We start from the raw sequence: 15,380 nt of genomic DNA, 5'->3' as shown, positions 1-15,380 counted from the left end.
CCTTTAATCTCACCAGGCACATGAAGCAGAGTCAGCCCTGCCCTGTACAGCAGCACAGGTGGGGAGGGAGGGAGGGAGGGGAGGGACACTCATTAAACCTGTCCCCATTGCTCTTGGTCCAGCTCCCCTTCCCATGGACAATGAGGCATTTCCCCATCCCAGAACTACTTTTGGTGCAACACCCTGGTACCACGTTGAGCCCTTTGCTCACTGACCCTGCCATTACCAACACAACACCCAGAGCTTGGGCTCCAGCCTGGCACAGGGCAGGGCTGGGTGGGATATGGGGAAGGGATTGCCTGTGAGGGTGCCACAGGCTGCCCAGAGAGGCTGTGGCTGCCCCATCTCTTGGTCCAAGGTCCAAGGCCAGGCTGGATGGGGTTTGGAGCAATCTGATGGAGTAGAAGGGGTCTGTGCCATGGCAGGGGATGGAATGGGGTGAGCTTTAGGGTCCCTTCCAGTCCAAACCATCCTGGGGTTCTGTGATCTTTGCAGAGATTCTATAATGTCTGCAAGATTCTCCAAGTCCTCAACCTCCCTCTGCAGCCTTCAAATACCAAGGGGTGAATAAATCCCAAAAATGCTGTCGGCTTTCTCCTTTTCACCAGGACTACTGCTGTTCCATCCTCTGCAATATTTACCTTTCAAAGGCTTTAATGCTTGCTGCAGTCCTGACACCACTCAGCTGCAGAACACACTCCTAATTGTACCCCAAGGTATAGCACAGAAAAGATGTAGCACAAAAAGAAACCAAAAAAGCTTTAGAGAAAAAAAAAAAAAAAAACCAACACCCAAATGTTGATTGCAAAATATTTTTTAAATAAATAAAATAAATCCCAAACTCTTCATGTCTTTGAGATGGTATAATAGCACCTGAACAAAGGTCATTGATATTTAAAATAATATCCTCTTTCCAATCCAGAAGAAAGATAATGAAATTCTTCTTCAGTTTAAAGCAGCCTTTTAATAACTTGAGTGCTGTTCACGTGGACTAAAGGTTATGACAAGGACAGAGTAACTCACTTCCTGTTCAAAATTAATTTTATTTAGCTGAGCCCTCAATAACTAGTGCCATTCCTTGTAAACACATCCCCAAATGTCTCCCTCCAATAACCTGCATCAACTTTAGTGAAGAAAAAGAGGCTTTTGGTTAAACTGTCCCTTGTAGTGGTCAATACATTAACTCACAGCTGGATTTACAGCTTTCTTCTCCTCACAGGTAATCAACAGGTACCTTTATTAACATAAAGCATTTTTTATTTAATGGTCTAGCTTACTCCACCTTTCAAAAGAGGTTTTCCCCTCAAAAGAATGTGTTAACACTTCACACAAAAATATTTTTCATCTGAGCTCACTTTGAAGGGAGAGTTTCAGCTGGAGACAATTAGGAAGGTCAGGAACAGAACCCAAAGAGCAGAGGGGAGGGGATGATGCACGGGCAGGGGCCCAGACCCCACTACACATTAATTTAACTTGGAGCATGTGGCTGCTCACACCAAAGCCTGGAACTGGTGGGGTATTTGGAATCTCATGTAGGAATGCTTGGATGTGCAGATCCTTCCAGAGAAACGAGTCAGCCTTTAATTCAGGAAAATTGCACTGGATCAGAAAAGCATTTTCAACCCAAGCTGAAAATGAACAACTTCTTGCCTACTTGCAGCTCTGCCCCTGAGTGTGTCAATGCATGGGAAAGAGAAGATGACTGGAGAAGTTAACTCCAAGCCAAGGTGAAGCCAAGTGGTTTGTTTTCATTACTAAAACCCACAGAAAAAAAAAATGCAAAACACAAAACAGCCCAAAGCCAACAGTGAAATTCACATTCAGTTGAGGATTGTTGGAGGGTAAGTGTTTGTTTTTATCCCAGTGCACTTAGGTCAGCTTGAATTTATGTTAATACCATCAACAGAGCAGTGCCAAAATACTTAATGCCTGACAACCTGTAGATTAGGGGTTTTTCATAACTATTAATTTGTCCTGAACGTGAGCAGCCAGCAGTGCCCCTCTCACACCAGGGTAAAGCCTGCAGCACCTACACAACACTGATTTTGGCCACAATCTGTGCAGACTGCAGACAACCCAACACTCCCAGCTATTCTAAGAATTATTTTCTCACCAAATCCCCAATCTCCACTTTTTTGACATCTCCATGAGCACAGTGGCATTTTCTTCCCAGTTTGCCATCCCTTGCTCACCTTTCTGTACTCAAACACTGTCCTGCCCCATGTTTGCAACACCAAGTTTATCACAGTTGTGATTTAATTAACCTGCTGTTTCTCCCTTCAACCAGATCAGTAATGGAGCTGATAAATCAAATGTGCCATTGTATCCACAACAGTGGAATTGTGATATTCCCCAGAGGTCAGAGGACACACAAACTGAGGGCTGGAATTCACTGAGACATAAATACAGCATCCTCATCTGTGACAGTCAGACACAATCATACTCCAGTGATGTGAGCATTATGCAAGAGAACTTTGTATCTGGCCTCTTCCACAGAAATGCCACAAGACCAATACAGAAAACAAAAACTGGCTGACAGTCCATTTCATACACTGCTTCTCATTCTCCTTTCATTTGTGCTGCCAGGTCAGTAATATTTACTTTTGTTTTGTCAGAGATTGGGTAGAAAAAATACCACCAGGGCAGCATTTTTATTGATTTTAAATGAAGAATGGAGATTAAAACAGGGAATGCTCTGCTTGTTGGCCTTGAGACTCTTTGGGATCTTCTGTCCCCTCTTACAAGAATTGGCTGGATGGGGCAACCTGGTCTAGTGGAAGGTGTGTCCTGCCCACAGCAGGGGACTGGAACTGGATGATATTTTAAGGTCCCTTCAAACCCCAACCAATCTCTGATTCTGTGGCTGAGCTGGTCCCCATGTGCACACCCAATGCACATCACACACAGCCCCAGCATTAATAAAATCGTTAACAAAAGAAATGTATCAATAATTTGTGATGAAAACGAAAATCCAAAGCACTGTTGACTTGGGACCAACCTGTCCCAACCAACCCAACAACAGCAAGATTTGTCCACCACAAATTCCCAGCATGGACACCTGTGACATGAGAACCTCACCAGATACCTCAGCTACCCGGTGCACATTTTAGCAGCTATCAGAAAGCATCTTAAAAATTAATAAATGAACGAAAAAGACAAACCTTGTCCCTCTGCGATGGCTTGAGTTTTATTTCTGCCCTTCTCTCGGGGCTGTGCTGAGGAGGAGGCGCTGCCTGGGAGTAGCAGAGTTCCCATGGAGAGCTGATTGAAATGCTAATGAACAGGGCAAGGCTGGGTTCAGACAGCCCACAGCCCTCACCTGCAGCACCCCAAAGAACAGCAGCACGCAGGTCACAACCCCAACACCCCACGGAGGTGGCGGTGGATGCTCCAGGACAGCGAGCCTTGGCAGAGGAGGCTCCCTGAGCGGCTCAGAAATGAGCAGGGCTGGGAACACCCCGAGGAACCAACCCCGCTCACGGGCACCTCCAGATGTGATCTGAGCCAGCCCTGATCAGCCTAAAGCAGGGATGCAGCCCCGGGAGATTGAGGTGGTGGGTGGGGTGGGATGGGATGTGTGAAAAACACGTTTTACTCTTTTGGTAAAATTTAACAGGTTTAATAAAAAGATAATAGGAGATACACATAAAGCAAAGGGTTAAAACGGCTGGGTGCTTGGCAAGCTGCCAAGAGCACATGGCTGCTTTGGGAACGCTTTATAAAATACACTTTACAATACATTAACTTGTTGCAGATTCATAGTTTCTTATGTATAATAAAAACTTTTGGGAATTGTTTAGCATGGCTACTTTTTGCGTTCGCTTTTTTAGAGCATGCGTGTTTCATGGTTTGTGGTTTTATTTTTTAATTTTTTTAATTATTTTTTAATTTGGGTGGTGGTTTTGGCCTTTTGCAGTTGGTGAGTGTTGTCAATTGTTGTGTCAGCTGCAGGGCCCCCATCACACGTTTACAGGCTGTTATTTTAGCTAGGCAGGTAGTTTCAGCATACTATTTTTAAAAAACTTACGTTTAACTTTTGTTATTAGAAGAAAAGAATTTATATTCCTACAGAAAAGCCATTTTAACATTATACATACAGCATTTATTTCAATAGTTGTGAAAACCAATAATATGTTATGCACTTATAACAGAGGGATGGAATGGGATGGGAGACGGGATGGGAGACGGGATGGGAGACGGGATGGGAGACGGGATGGGAGACGGGATGGGAGACGGGATATCCCATTGCCAGCAGGGAAGAGCAGCATGAGCACAAGGATGGGGAGATGGGATGGGGGGTATCCCATTGCCAGCAGGGAGGAGCAGCATGAGCACAGGGATGGGATATGGGATGGGATCATGGGGTCATCGCCCACTGCCCCAGCTCACGCTGCAGCCTGAGGGGAGAGCAGCCCCCCTGAGCACTGTGCATCTCCTGAGCACTGTGCATCCCCTGAGCACTGTGCATCTCCTGCTGCCGTGTGTGCTCAGAGAAGCCCCGGGAGGAGCCGGTCCGGACCCGCAGCTGCCCCAGGGCTCGGCTCTGGCGTGACGAGTCTCGCCCCGGGAGCCCGGCCAAGCTTCCAGGGCTTGGCAATTAACTTTCACAACAAACCAAAGCCTCAAGAGCTTTTAATCTGCGAGTAAGTAGGAGATGTGGGTGCACGCCAAGGCTTTCGTGCCCTGGTTTATGGGCGATAAGGACCTTGGTGCTCTGTGTCTGTCCGAGATCCCGGTATCCACCTGCATTTCCACAGGTGTGCACCAGCTCAGGGTACAGGGAACATCCACCTAGCAATGCAGCCTCTGTGCAAATGAGCTTGACTGAACAGTAAAGATTAAAATTCCTGCGCTGGTACCATGCTCTGCAAAAATCTGCTTGTTGCTGTTCTCCACCATTAAAAAAAAAATTAAAATTACAAAAAGAAAATGATAAAATACATGTGTACATTCAAGATTTCATCACAAAGTAGCTGATCTCTGCCACATCAGTTCCAAGAGGTGAAAACTCCCAAAACAAGCCCGGGCTTGCCTGAATAAACAGGCAGGAAGGAAATTGCAGCGTGCAGATCCCGGCAGGATCCTGATCAGGATTCTCTGCTGTCACACACAGACACCGTGCGCAGTTCAGCGCCTGACCAGCACCTCGTCGTGATAATACTTTTAATAACACCCAGAACAGCCCTCCTGTGAGCAGCACTGCTCTCCTGCACACCCTTCCTCTCCCCGGGGAGCTGAGATGCTGCAGAGCACACACACGCTGGCCTCAGCCTCATCCAGCAGTATTTTGGGTAAAATCCAGAAAGAATTGGCTGTATATTGCCAGGACAATACTCTGAGCCTCAGCTGTAGCACCTGGGGTAACCCATGCTTCATTTTCCCAGCCTGGTTTTCTGGTGTGCAGCCTCTGATAACAAACTCTCCCCCTTCACTCCTAGAACCAGTTTTAAAGCTGCACAACTCAATATTCAACACCAGCAGAACAGATGACTGGGGATACAAGCATCATAAAACCACCCCAGGACACCTGGCAGACAGGAATAAAAAGAAACCTTCACATTTTTATCTATATTCAAAGTTTATTTTCCTTACCATTTTTTAACTCATTTTCAACGATGAAAACTTTTTGGTGTTATTAATTACCAAGTTAATCCTGCTTTGCTAATGACATGTACACAGATTTCCTTAAGATCAGAGCAGCTCTGCTAATCAGGGATAAACCCAGTGTACTAAAGAGGGTTATACTCTTACATTAGTCTTTCCTGTTGTTCTAATTAATGGCATTACCCTCTAAACTGTGCACACACGCTTAAAGAAAGTTAAGATATGCTGAAAAAGTGCTGCAAAGGAACCAGAGTATATTTAATAACTTCCTACCAGTCACCTCCAGCACTACACCCACCTACTTGAAGCCAACAACATCCATCTCTCTTCTTACTCAAGATACTTGGTTTGATAAGTGGCTTTGGACATTGATAAAAAAAAGCATGAGCAAAATTCTCACTTCATTTTTCTGCTTCCCCTCTCCTCACCAGATTGCCACAAGGATATCAACACTCATTTGCTGATTCAAGTCCAGGAAAGATGAAAAACATCACTGCAGAATGAGCTTGTACTTACATCGGCAGAAACAACCGAAAATGAATTAGCAAATGAGAGCTACCTCACAAAAACTGCAGCTCAGCAAAACAGCCCCCAATTTGGAGTCTTTATGCACAGCTGCAACTAAAAGGAACCAGAATAAATCACAGGAAAATTTTCCTTCTTTGAGAGAATCCAAAAGCTCAGCTACTCCCAGCTCAGAACACTTGGAGGATCCAACACCAGCAGGTCTGAAGGTATTGGGGTGACTTCCAGCACTCAGCTGAGGTGACACTGGGCAGGTTCTTGCAGCAGGAGTCCCAAACCAACAGGTAAAGCCCCTTATTTGTGTCTTGGCAAGGAACAGGTCCCTGCAGCCACACAGGGGCCACTCCAGCCTCACAGGCTTGACCCACTGTGCCAAAGAACTGGATGAGGTCACACATGTTCCCACCAAATTATCTCAATCCTAACCCTGAGCCACCTCCTGGTGTAAAGATGGTACCAAAGGGTGGAAACAACCCTTCAGAATTATAGGAACCTTGGCAGCAGCACCAAATCCCAAGAACCAGGTTGATAAGAGCCCTAAAATAGGCACAGCCCTGCAAATTTACACCTCAAGGGTGTAAACACTGCTTTTACTGCTCCCAAGGCTGCCCATAAAGGGTCTCACCATGAAGGATTTGCTTGATTTCTCCCTGCACAATATTCCAATCCCCTGGGAAAAGCAGCTTTGCAAAGCCAGGTTTGACTGAACATGGTGATGAGGTCAAAGAAATCTGTGCTGACATCACAGTATGGACAGGCTGTCACTGAGAGCCCAGCCAGCTCTGCTCCTCTGACATTATCTGCCTCCTTTATCTGCCAACAAGCACAGTTAATACTTATCTGAATATGGGGTTTTAATCCTGCAGGGTGGTCATTACCATGGTATTGTCACACTAATTAACAGGTAGAGCTCTCTGTTTTGTGCATGTTTCCCCAACCAAAATAAAACAAATCTAATTGTAATCACACATCCAGGTTTTGCATCAGGCTATTTCCAGGACCTACAGTCGCCCCAGTACCTGGCAACAGAGGAAACACTTCAGTCCACAAACCACAACAGCATCAAAGAAAAACCCAGCCCAAGATAATACAGCTCCATTTAAATGGAAAAAAAAAAATCTTTAAGGAACCTACAAGGTATTCAAACCTCTTTAGTAAAGTGCTTTCCATTAATCCTGCCACACGTGAAATGCTGAATCAAAGATGTTCAGTAAATGTGCCTGTCAGTGGAATTACACCCAAAATCAAACTGGTCCCTAATGAGTGCACTCAGAAATGACAGCGATAAGCAGGGCATGGGAGATGTGTTAAATTACATCATTTACCAAAACAAGCTGGAAATGATGCATGTCCAAGGAGGAAAAGCACATAAAAAGGATCTCTGCAAAGGTGGTAAAATGCAAAGTGCTTTTTCTGAAGGTCTGACCTGCCTGAAAGGAACAGCAGATGGTTCTCAGTGCCACACCTGGAGTACCTGGGGCAGCTGTCTGGGGCCACACGCTCATCCTGAGAGCCACGACCACTGCAGACCTTTACACAGCTCCAGCAAGACTTCAGCAGCTTCTGGGAGTGTGAGTGAGTCCCAGAGCTGGAGCAAAGCCAGGCAATGACAAGGGCATGAGAGCAGTGGCAAGGGCAAGGTGCAGCTCGTACACCCTGCTCCAGCTTGCCCTGCCCACCCCTCTCTCTCCCTTTGATGCCTGTGCCCTCAGCAGCTCCTAAACTGGGGCAGACAGTGCTGGGCAGGGAGCTGGGGACATGCCACAAGGGGAGCAGCTGGTGACAACCCACTCAGCTCCTCTGTGCCAGCTCTGCCTCACCAAAATCATCCCTGCACAGCAGCACCAGGACACCAGGAACCCATCCTGAAGCCAACACAACTGCCTGGGCACGTTCTAGTTAATAAATCTTGCAAAGTCTCTGCTTATATTACAATGTGCTACCCCAAACCAGAACCTTTTGATATTAAATACAGCTTTTCCACTGGATATGTGGCCTTTCTGTGGTTTCACTGTAAGCTTTATATTTTTAAGGTTAGGGGTTTTTTTCACCCTCCATAGGAGCTGCACAGCTTTGGCTTCACCACCTCTCTCTGCTTTTCATGGAAATTTAAGAACCCCATTAATCAGCCCTCTCACCCTGAGCTGTCAGCTCTGGACCTCTCTTGACCACGAGAGGAGATCATGCAGGAAACTAAAGCTCATTTGAGCAAACCCTGTGTGGCTTTAAAACAAGCTCCCTTCCCAAGGATGACAAAAACGATCTTTGCAGATTCAATTACACAATGCAAATGTGGTGGGGAGCACACCTGAAATGGTTCCCCTGCTCCTGCCTGAGCCATCACTTCAGCAGGAAAAAAAAATGATAAATTTGGGCAAAGCCATTTAGCAGCTCTGGATATACTACAGGGGATATAAAAGGTCAAGGAATTAATGTTAAGAATCTGTGGTGGATAAAACAACAGGTTTTGATGGAGCAGATATTGCAATAATTGATTAACATAAAAGCAAATAATTGGGTGCATTTAAGGCTAGAACAAACAATGATGAACGCACAGAGAGAGAATATTTTACCATCACAGGATGAGGAATCTGTTTTCTGAATGTGCTGCTGTTACACAAAATCACACAAAGACGTTGTTCAGCTTCAAGGCAGAATCAAAAGCCCAGCAAGTAACTCTGAGCTGGGCTCAGCTCATCCTCACACCCTCCTGAGAGTCAGTGAAACACTGCAGAGGGACAGGGCTCCAGGATGAAAACACATCCCCAGGGTCTCCTCTGGCAGCCCTGCCCGTGCCCTCCTGCCCTCCACATCACAGGGCAGCTGCTCTTCAAAATGCAGCTACTGAAAATCTCACTAAAACCTTTACAGCAGTCCTACACGTTTCTTCTAACATGTTATTTTTCCCCTCCTGCAGCTTAAGAGAGTGTCTAGACCATCTAAATCTTTAGCATCAAAAGTAAGATCCTCAAATCAATTTGCTTTGCTTTCCACCCCTAATAGAGCAAATCTCCCTGGAAAACAGGCAAACATTTCCTGTGCTTGTATGCCTGCAGCAAATTTCAACCCACAACCATATCTTACAACAATTGGAAATATCCTGAAAAAAAAAATACCATTTCATGATGGGAGGGCAGAGACCACTCAAACAAGCCAATATACCTTTTAACTCGGTCCTTAAGGTTATGGGATACTCCTGTGCTCACCTGAAAAAGCAGATGAGGCCAAAATGAAGCATTTTGGAATATTCTGCTGTTAAAAGAGAGCAAGGAAGGTGTTACTGGGGAATTAGCCATGGCATGATTGCTGCCCAGTCCCAGCACTGGGATCCCCACTCAGCTGATGATGGCCAACAGTAACACTGTGCTGCTTTCCCCAGTTAATTCCCAAGGAGGATGATGGACAGTTTAGTTAAAAGCAACAGGCTGGAGCAGTGTGGGTGCACTGCCAGCCTTCATCATCTCTGTGCTGTGCACTCTCACAGGCACTCACCCTGCAAAACTCTCCAGCTGAGCAGTGACTGAGGAAGTAGCTGGCAAGTTCATGTTCTGGCTGAAATTAAAGAGTAATGAGAGTTCACTTCTGCAAATGCCATGATTTGATAAGAATTAAAAAGCAAAGGAAACTCTAAGATTCAAGTTTTAGGTTCTCAGTTTCAAAGGTGGTTAACATCAATCTGCTGGAACAGAGACACAAGCTCTGTTTCACCTTTCCTGCAAAAAAAACCCCTGCTTCCCAGCCATGTCAGCTCTCCAGGTTTGATTGCTGCTGCAGAAGAGTCAGAAAATCCTGCAGATAGGCATCAGGACACCACTGTGCTCCCTTACTCTTTACATCCCACATATTCACACCAAACAACCCTTTTCCCCACCTCCAATACAATGTGCTACTTTCTGCACAAAGCAGCAGATGTGGAGCACATTCTGTGAGACAGGTTTGGGATTGTCCCCCACCCAGCAAAGTGAGACAACAAAGAGATGGCACAGGAGAGCAGCAGGAAGGGCTGAGACACATCAGCTCCCTCCCAGATAAACCCAAAGGTTCAGCTCCCAGCCTCCAAAACCTGTGAAATCTTCATTTAGGAGGAAGAAGTGGCATGAAAATATGTGAGTCAGAATGGCTCTGTAAGGACCAAAAAGGATGAGAAATGGATTTACAGATGCCCTCAGAAGAGATAATCCTTCCAAAACAACATCTGCAGAGGCAACAAGGGACAAGGATGATTTCTCCAGGACTGTGGTGAGCCCAGACCTGAATCACATGGCAGCAGAGCATCACTCAGTTCCTCTTCCCTCTTCAGTGGTGAGGATGATCCCCTCCCAAACTCTGAGTCTCTTGGGTGCCCACAGGAGATCCAGGATGCCACCACACTCCCTTTTCTGCAGGCATCTCTGCTCCTTTCCCATTGTCCAAGTGATCCAAAAGCAAATTCTAGCCTCATGTACTTAAAATCTGTGGCTGATCACTTACCTGAAAAGCAACAGCAAAAGAGCTTTTTCCATTTCTCTGTGCAAACACAGCCCTGCCCACTGCAGCTCTCCCACCAAGCAAGTGTCAGAAATCCCCATGACAAAACCCATTTCTCACTAATTGCTCTGTGTAAAAACATTTCTCTGCTGCAGCTCCTCTTCTGCACTCCAAGGCAGAGGTCTTTGCAGTTCAGCAATTTTCAGACACAGACACATCACTTATCAAGCCCAGCTGAAAACCAGAAACTTGACCCAAAAGCCACCCTCAGTGAGTGCAGGTGGGAACAGCCTGCATCACCTGTGGCCAGCTCTGTCCCCATCCCAGGGGCTCCTGCAGGGATCTGGGGAAGAAGAGCACTAACAAGATTAGGGAATCAGCAGTTTATCAGATTATGGAAGCTGGAGCTGGACTGAGGGGTTAGTGACACCCCTGGGAGCCACGGCCTCCAGCCAGTGTCACGCTCAATCATGATCAATACCACTGCAAAGGTCTGCAGCAATGCATTGTCCTCCTGGAGAGCCTCTGCTATCTCAGATCACAACCCATTCCCACCACTCAGCCTCAGCCTCTTGCTCTGGGGACACACCTCCAAACCCTCACCATCACAGCCTCCAATTACCCCCCTGGCCATGGGGGCAGCAGGAAAACCTTGGCAAGAGATTTTCCTCACCTTTGCAACTCCTGCAGGCAAACTGACTACAGAAAAGGGTTCAAAGCTTTCAAAAGCATTTATTCCACTTCCATATTCTGGTGAGACTGCTTCTTTTTCCTTGAAAAAAGCTAAATCCATCCCACCTCCTGCTACCACAGGACACATTTCCAAACCCCAAAATTATCCAGCTGGAGGTTCCACAAAACCCATCTCAACACCCAAAAACATCACCCAAAAAGGCTCAAGTAAAACAACAGGGAAGTGAAAAACAGGAAGAGATTGCACAGCAACAAGAAGCAACCCTCTGAGCCTTCAGCATCCCACGGGTGAGGATGGATCCTGAAAAATGAGGCCTCTGGGTGAGTGATCCCTGGGGGTTTGTTGGAGCTGCTGCCCTGCTCTGCACGCTGCATTAGCAGCACAGGGTTCTGCAGATGCTGCAACAGGAGCAGAGCGCTGATCTCACGCTTTGCTGCCAATGAGAAATTGTCAGGATTGAATTTTAACAAGCTGGAGACCGAAGTTTTGCTTGACATCGTGCTGGGGCTCAGTGCCTGGTGTGCAGTGATGCACTTGAAGCACAGAGAGGAGTAGGGAGCACTCAAGGAAAGGTGATTGCCCCCCAAGGCTGTAAAGCCTCTTTTGGCATCTCAGAGAATTCCATATTCAGCCCCAGGGACAGAGAACATCAGTGTTTCAGATACACTGATGAATCTGGAGGAAAAAGGATGAGGACTGAGAGGACAGCCTGTCCTCTTGGATGACACCCAGCCCCACCATCTGAGAGTGCCTGAACACAACCCACAAAATTATACTTAATCTTCCCTAACTTAAGACTTATTTCTACATCCCTCTCCCCACCTGCAAATCTAACACCATTTTCATTATTACATTTCAAACTGGTGTGTCAAAAGCCCTGGATTAAGTCTTCCTTCAACTTCAGTTTACTTGAGCTTACTCATCCTTAGGAGCTTCATTATAACTCCCCTGGACAAAGGCTAAAGCAGTGATTATCTAAATATTATGCTAACCATGCCAGATGAGGCTTTTGAATAGGAAAGCTCCAGAAAAGATATTTAAATGAACATCTTCAAAGACTAAGATGTAGCAGGGACCTGGAGTGTTATCAGCAGCCAGTTCCCTGTGCCTAAAGCAACCATGAGAACATTGTTAAGTACAGATTTCTTTCCCAGCACAGGCAATTGTTTTAGAGAATGAAACTAGTTGCTCCCTGAACTACGCAGGACAAAGGGAAACAAAGTAGGAAATTATTAGAAAGAGCAATAGTACAGCAAGACCTTGATCTTGTGATAAGCATGGTACAAAAATGCTCCCAATACCCAACTGGGCAGCAGGGTCCAAATTCCTCAAGCTTCTTTACTGTATCAGCTCTCCAGCTCTGGAAGAACAAATAGCAGGGAAGATTTCTGAAGAGATGAAAATGGTACATTTTCAACAGCCGGAGATGATTACTCACAAAATAGCAACAGCACAGAGGTAACTGATTGCCTCTGGGCAAAAGTCAAAGTCTTTGCATTGTAGCTATGAAAGGATACTGAGATCAAAGGGAAAAAGAAAAAACTCTATTTTAGACTGTCATGAGCAGAAAGGTCCTCCTAGCCCGTTGGCATCACCCCATACCAAGACAACTGAAATCTTTCTTATGCTGCACGTGCCTGAGATAACAGCAGAGCAAGGAGCAACCCTTCACTCCAGGGGCAGGGTGCAGCTCCTGCCCCACTCCCAGCTGAATTCTGGCAGCATCCACTGCAAACACCACCAATCCTCACTGCACAGGCCAGGACGTGGTGATCACAGTGTGCCACCACCGCTCTGAAATCAGGAGTGAGACAAGCCAAGCGCCGAGCGAGGTGTCATTAATAACACTCAGCGATTGATTGCGCGTTACATCTTCAAGCACTTCACCAACATTAATTAATTAAGGTGTTTTCCATTTAATGTGGGAAGGAGACTAAAGCAAAAACACGAGGCTGAATGGACCAAACACCTGATGCAGCATGGCAGCTCATCACCAGACTTCAACTTCCCACACAGATATTGCTTTTAGCCAAACTACTGAAAATACAGGTGTAGGTTGGGCAAAGCCATGAAACCAAAAGCCCAGAGGTGCAGCCAGCATGGACAGGATCACAGCCAAGCATGGATTTACAGCAATGCTCTGCTGCATCCCCCCCTCATTACCAGCATCCCACCCCAGACACTGGGCACGTCTCCTGCTCACAATCAATTCAGGCAATACCAATTCCAACAAGGATTCCAACACGAGGGTGCTGACACACGGCTGCAGAGATGTTACCTAGCACTGCCTGTAATTGCTGTGCTAAGAGCTGGGGACATGAAGTATTGATTTCCACACTGATCTGCATCCAAGTTTAGACAGAGGCTGCAGCCAAAATACTTCTCCCAGCAAACTCACTGGTTAAGAGAGACTGTCAGGGCTGAGAGGTTTGAATGATTAACACTCACGCTAAGGACTGTAACAATACCCAAGTTCCATTCCTGCCTACCTACGCACACCCACCATCCTGCTCTCCCTCTTAACAGAATTCTGCCAGTTTTGATTAAAACACGGAAAAGATGCCCTCGAAACACACCTTGCCATGGCAAAAATAGCACATTGTAGCAGAGAAAAGTCTCAGAGTGCACAAAAGGGGCAGAGTTATTACCTCCAGCTGTCTCAAGCTGCACCATAATTACACAAATAACACATCTGACAAACTCAGTATTAATTACCGACTGAGCCTGGCACAGACACACATTCGCCTCCTTCCACACAACTTGGGACTGACCTGGAGCAGCTGCCTGCAGCACTGAGATAGGAGCTCCTTCCAGCCTCACAGAAGGAATTCTCCCCTGTGAGGGTGGGCAGGCCCTGGCACAGGCTGCCCAGAGAAGCTGTGGCTGCCCCATGACCCCTGGAAGTGTCCAAAACCAGGCTGGACAGAGCTTGGAGCACCCTGGGATAGTGGGAGATGTCCCTGCCTGTGGCAGGGGGGTGGAACTGGATGATCTTTAAAGTCCCTTCCAAGCTAAACCATTCTGGATTCCACAAGCAAAGGGACCTGATGATTCCACCACGTGCTTTTATTCCCAGACCAAAGCAGACCCCAGCACACCCCAAATCTGCACTTGCAGGCTGCCACTCTATTCCCCATCCTCCTGCCTGCCTTTAATATATTTGCATAAATCAAACAGCTTGGCAGCCCTCCTACTTAGGAGACACACAACAGCAGAGCTATTCAGAGATTCTTGTTTTCACCCCATCCTTCTGAAGTTGTCTCATAATCCTTGAGGAAAAGCATACGGCTCACCATAGATATCTTGGGCCTGTCTGCACAAACACAGAGTGATGTAGGAGAGCATTTATGGCAGCATATAAACAATAGTACCAAACTTAGGGAGGAAACAAAGCAGAGTGAATCTACTTGGTGGGTTTTGCAGAGATCAAGTACTCTCCCCCTTTTCCTTCCTAAGCACGACAGATAAAACACTCTTTAGATACAATTTTACATTTAACTAATTGGCTTCTGTTACAACACCCGTGGTACAGGACTGGATACATCACAAGTTTAATAACAGCTTATTAAATTCATGGGGAAAGACAAAGACTCATCCCCAGCCACAAGGCCATGGAGTCACACCTTGCTGGGGAAGCGTTCTCGCTAACTCCTAGTCATCAGCACGCTGAGCCAAATTTCCCAGCTCAGAGAGTGGGAAGATGGACCGAACCCTCCAGCAACTTCAGCAGTCACTGCAGGTGCCACTCTCCCACCCAGCTGAGGGTGTGGCCACTCTTTTTCCCCCTGTCACAGGGACCCCACAACTCCAAAGCACATGTAATCTGAGTTATTAAGCAGAAACACGCAGGCTTTGGGGAATGCAGCACATTTCTTTGGCACCTTTACAGGGCACCAACTGTTTTCCAGCATGCTGATAGTAAAGGAACACAAAGAGGAGGTTTTTCATCACTCAACAGATTAGAAAATCTCTGAGGAAAACAAAAAAACCCCTAACCTCAGAGAACACACCCCCCTGTCCCTTGCCAGGACACGCTGCAGAAACATGCATCTCCCCAGAAGTGTCCTGGAGAGGAAACGAAACCAAACAC

At 46.5% G+C, this 15,380-nt stretch overlaps 1 protein-coding gene across 3 annotated transcripts in view; it reads right to left on the bottom strand.

The window, feature by feature from the left end:
- LOC117006772 (kazrin) overlaps positions 1–15,380 on the bottom strand; it is a 212,873-nt gene that overhangs the window by 72,454 nt on the left and 125,039 nt on the right. The window lies entirely within an intron of this gene.

Source organism: Catharus ustulatus, chromosome 24 (assembly GCF_009819885.2).
Source record: "Catharus ustulatus isolate bCatUst1 chromosome 24, bCatUst1.pri.v2, whole genome shotgun sequence".
Lineage (NCBI taxonomy): Eukaryota > Metazoa > Chordata > Aves > Passeriformes > Turdidae > Catharus > Catharus ustulatus.
The sequence above is the reverse complement of the archived record's forward strand: the minus strand, read 5'-3'. Positions and strand labels throughout refer to the sequence as shown.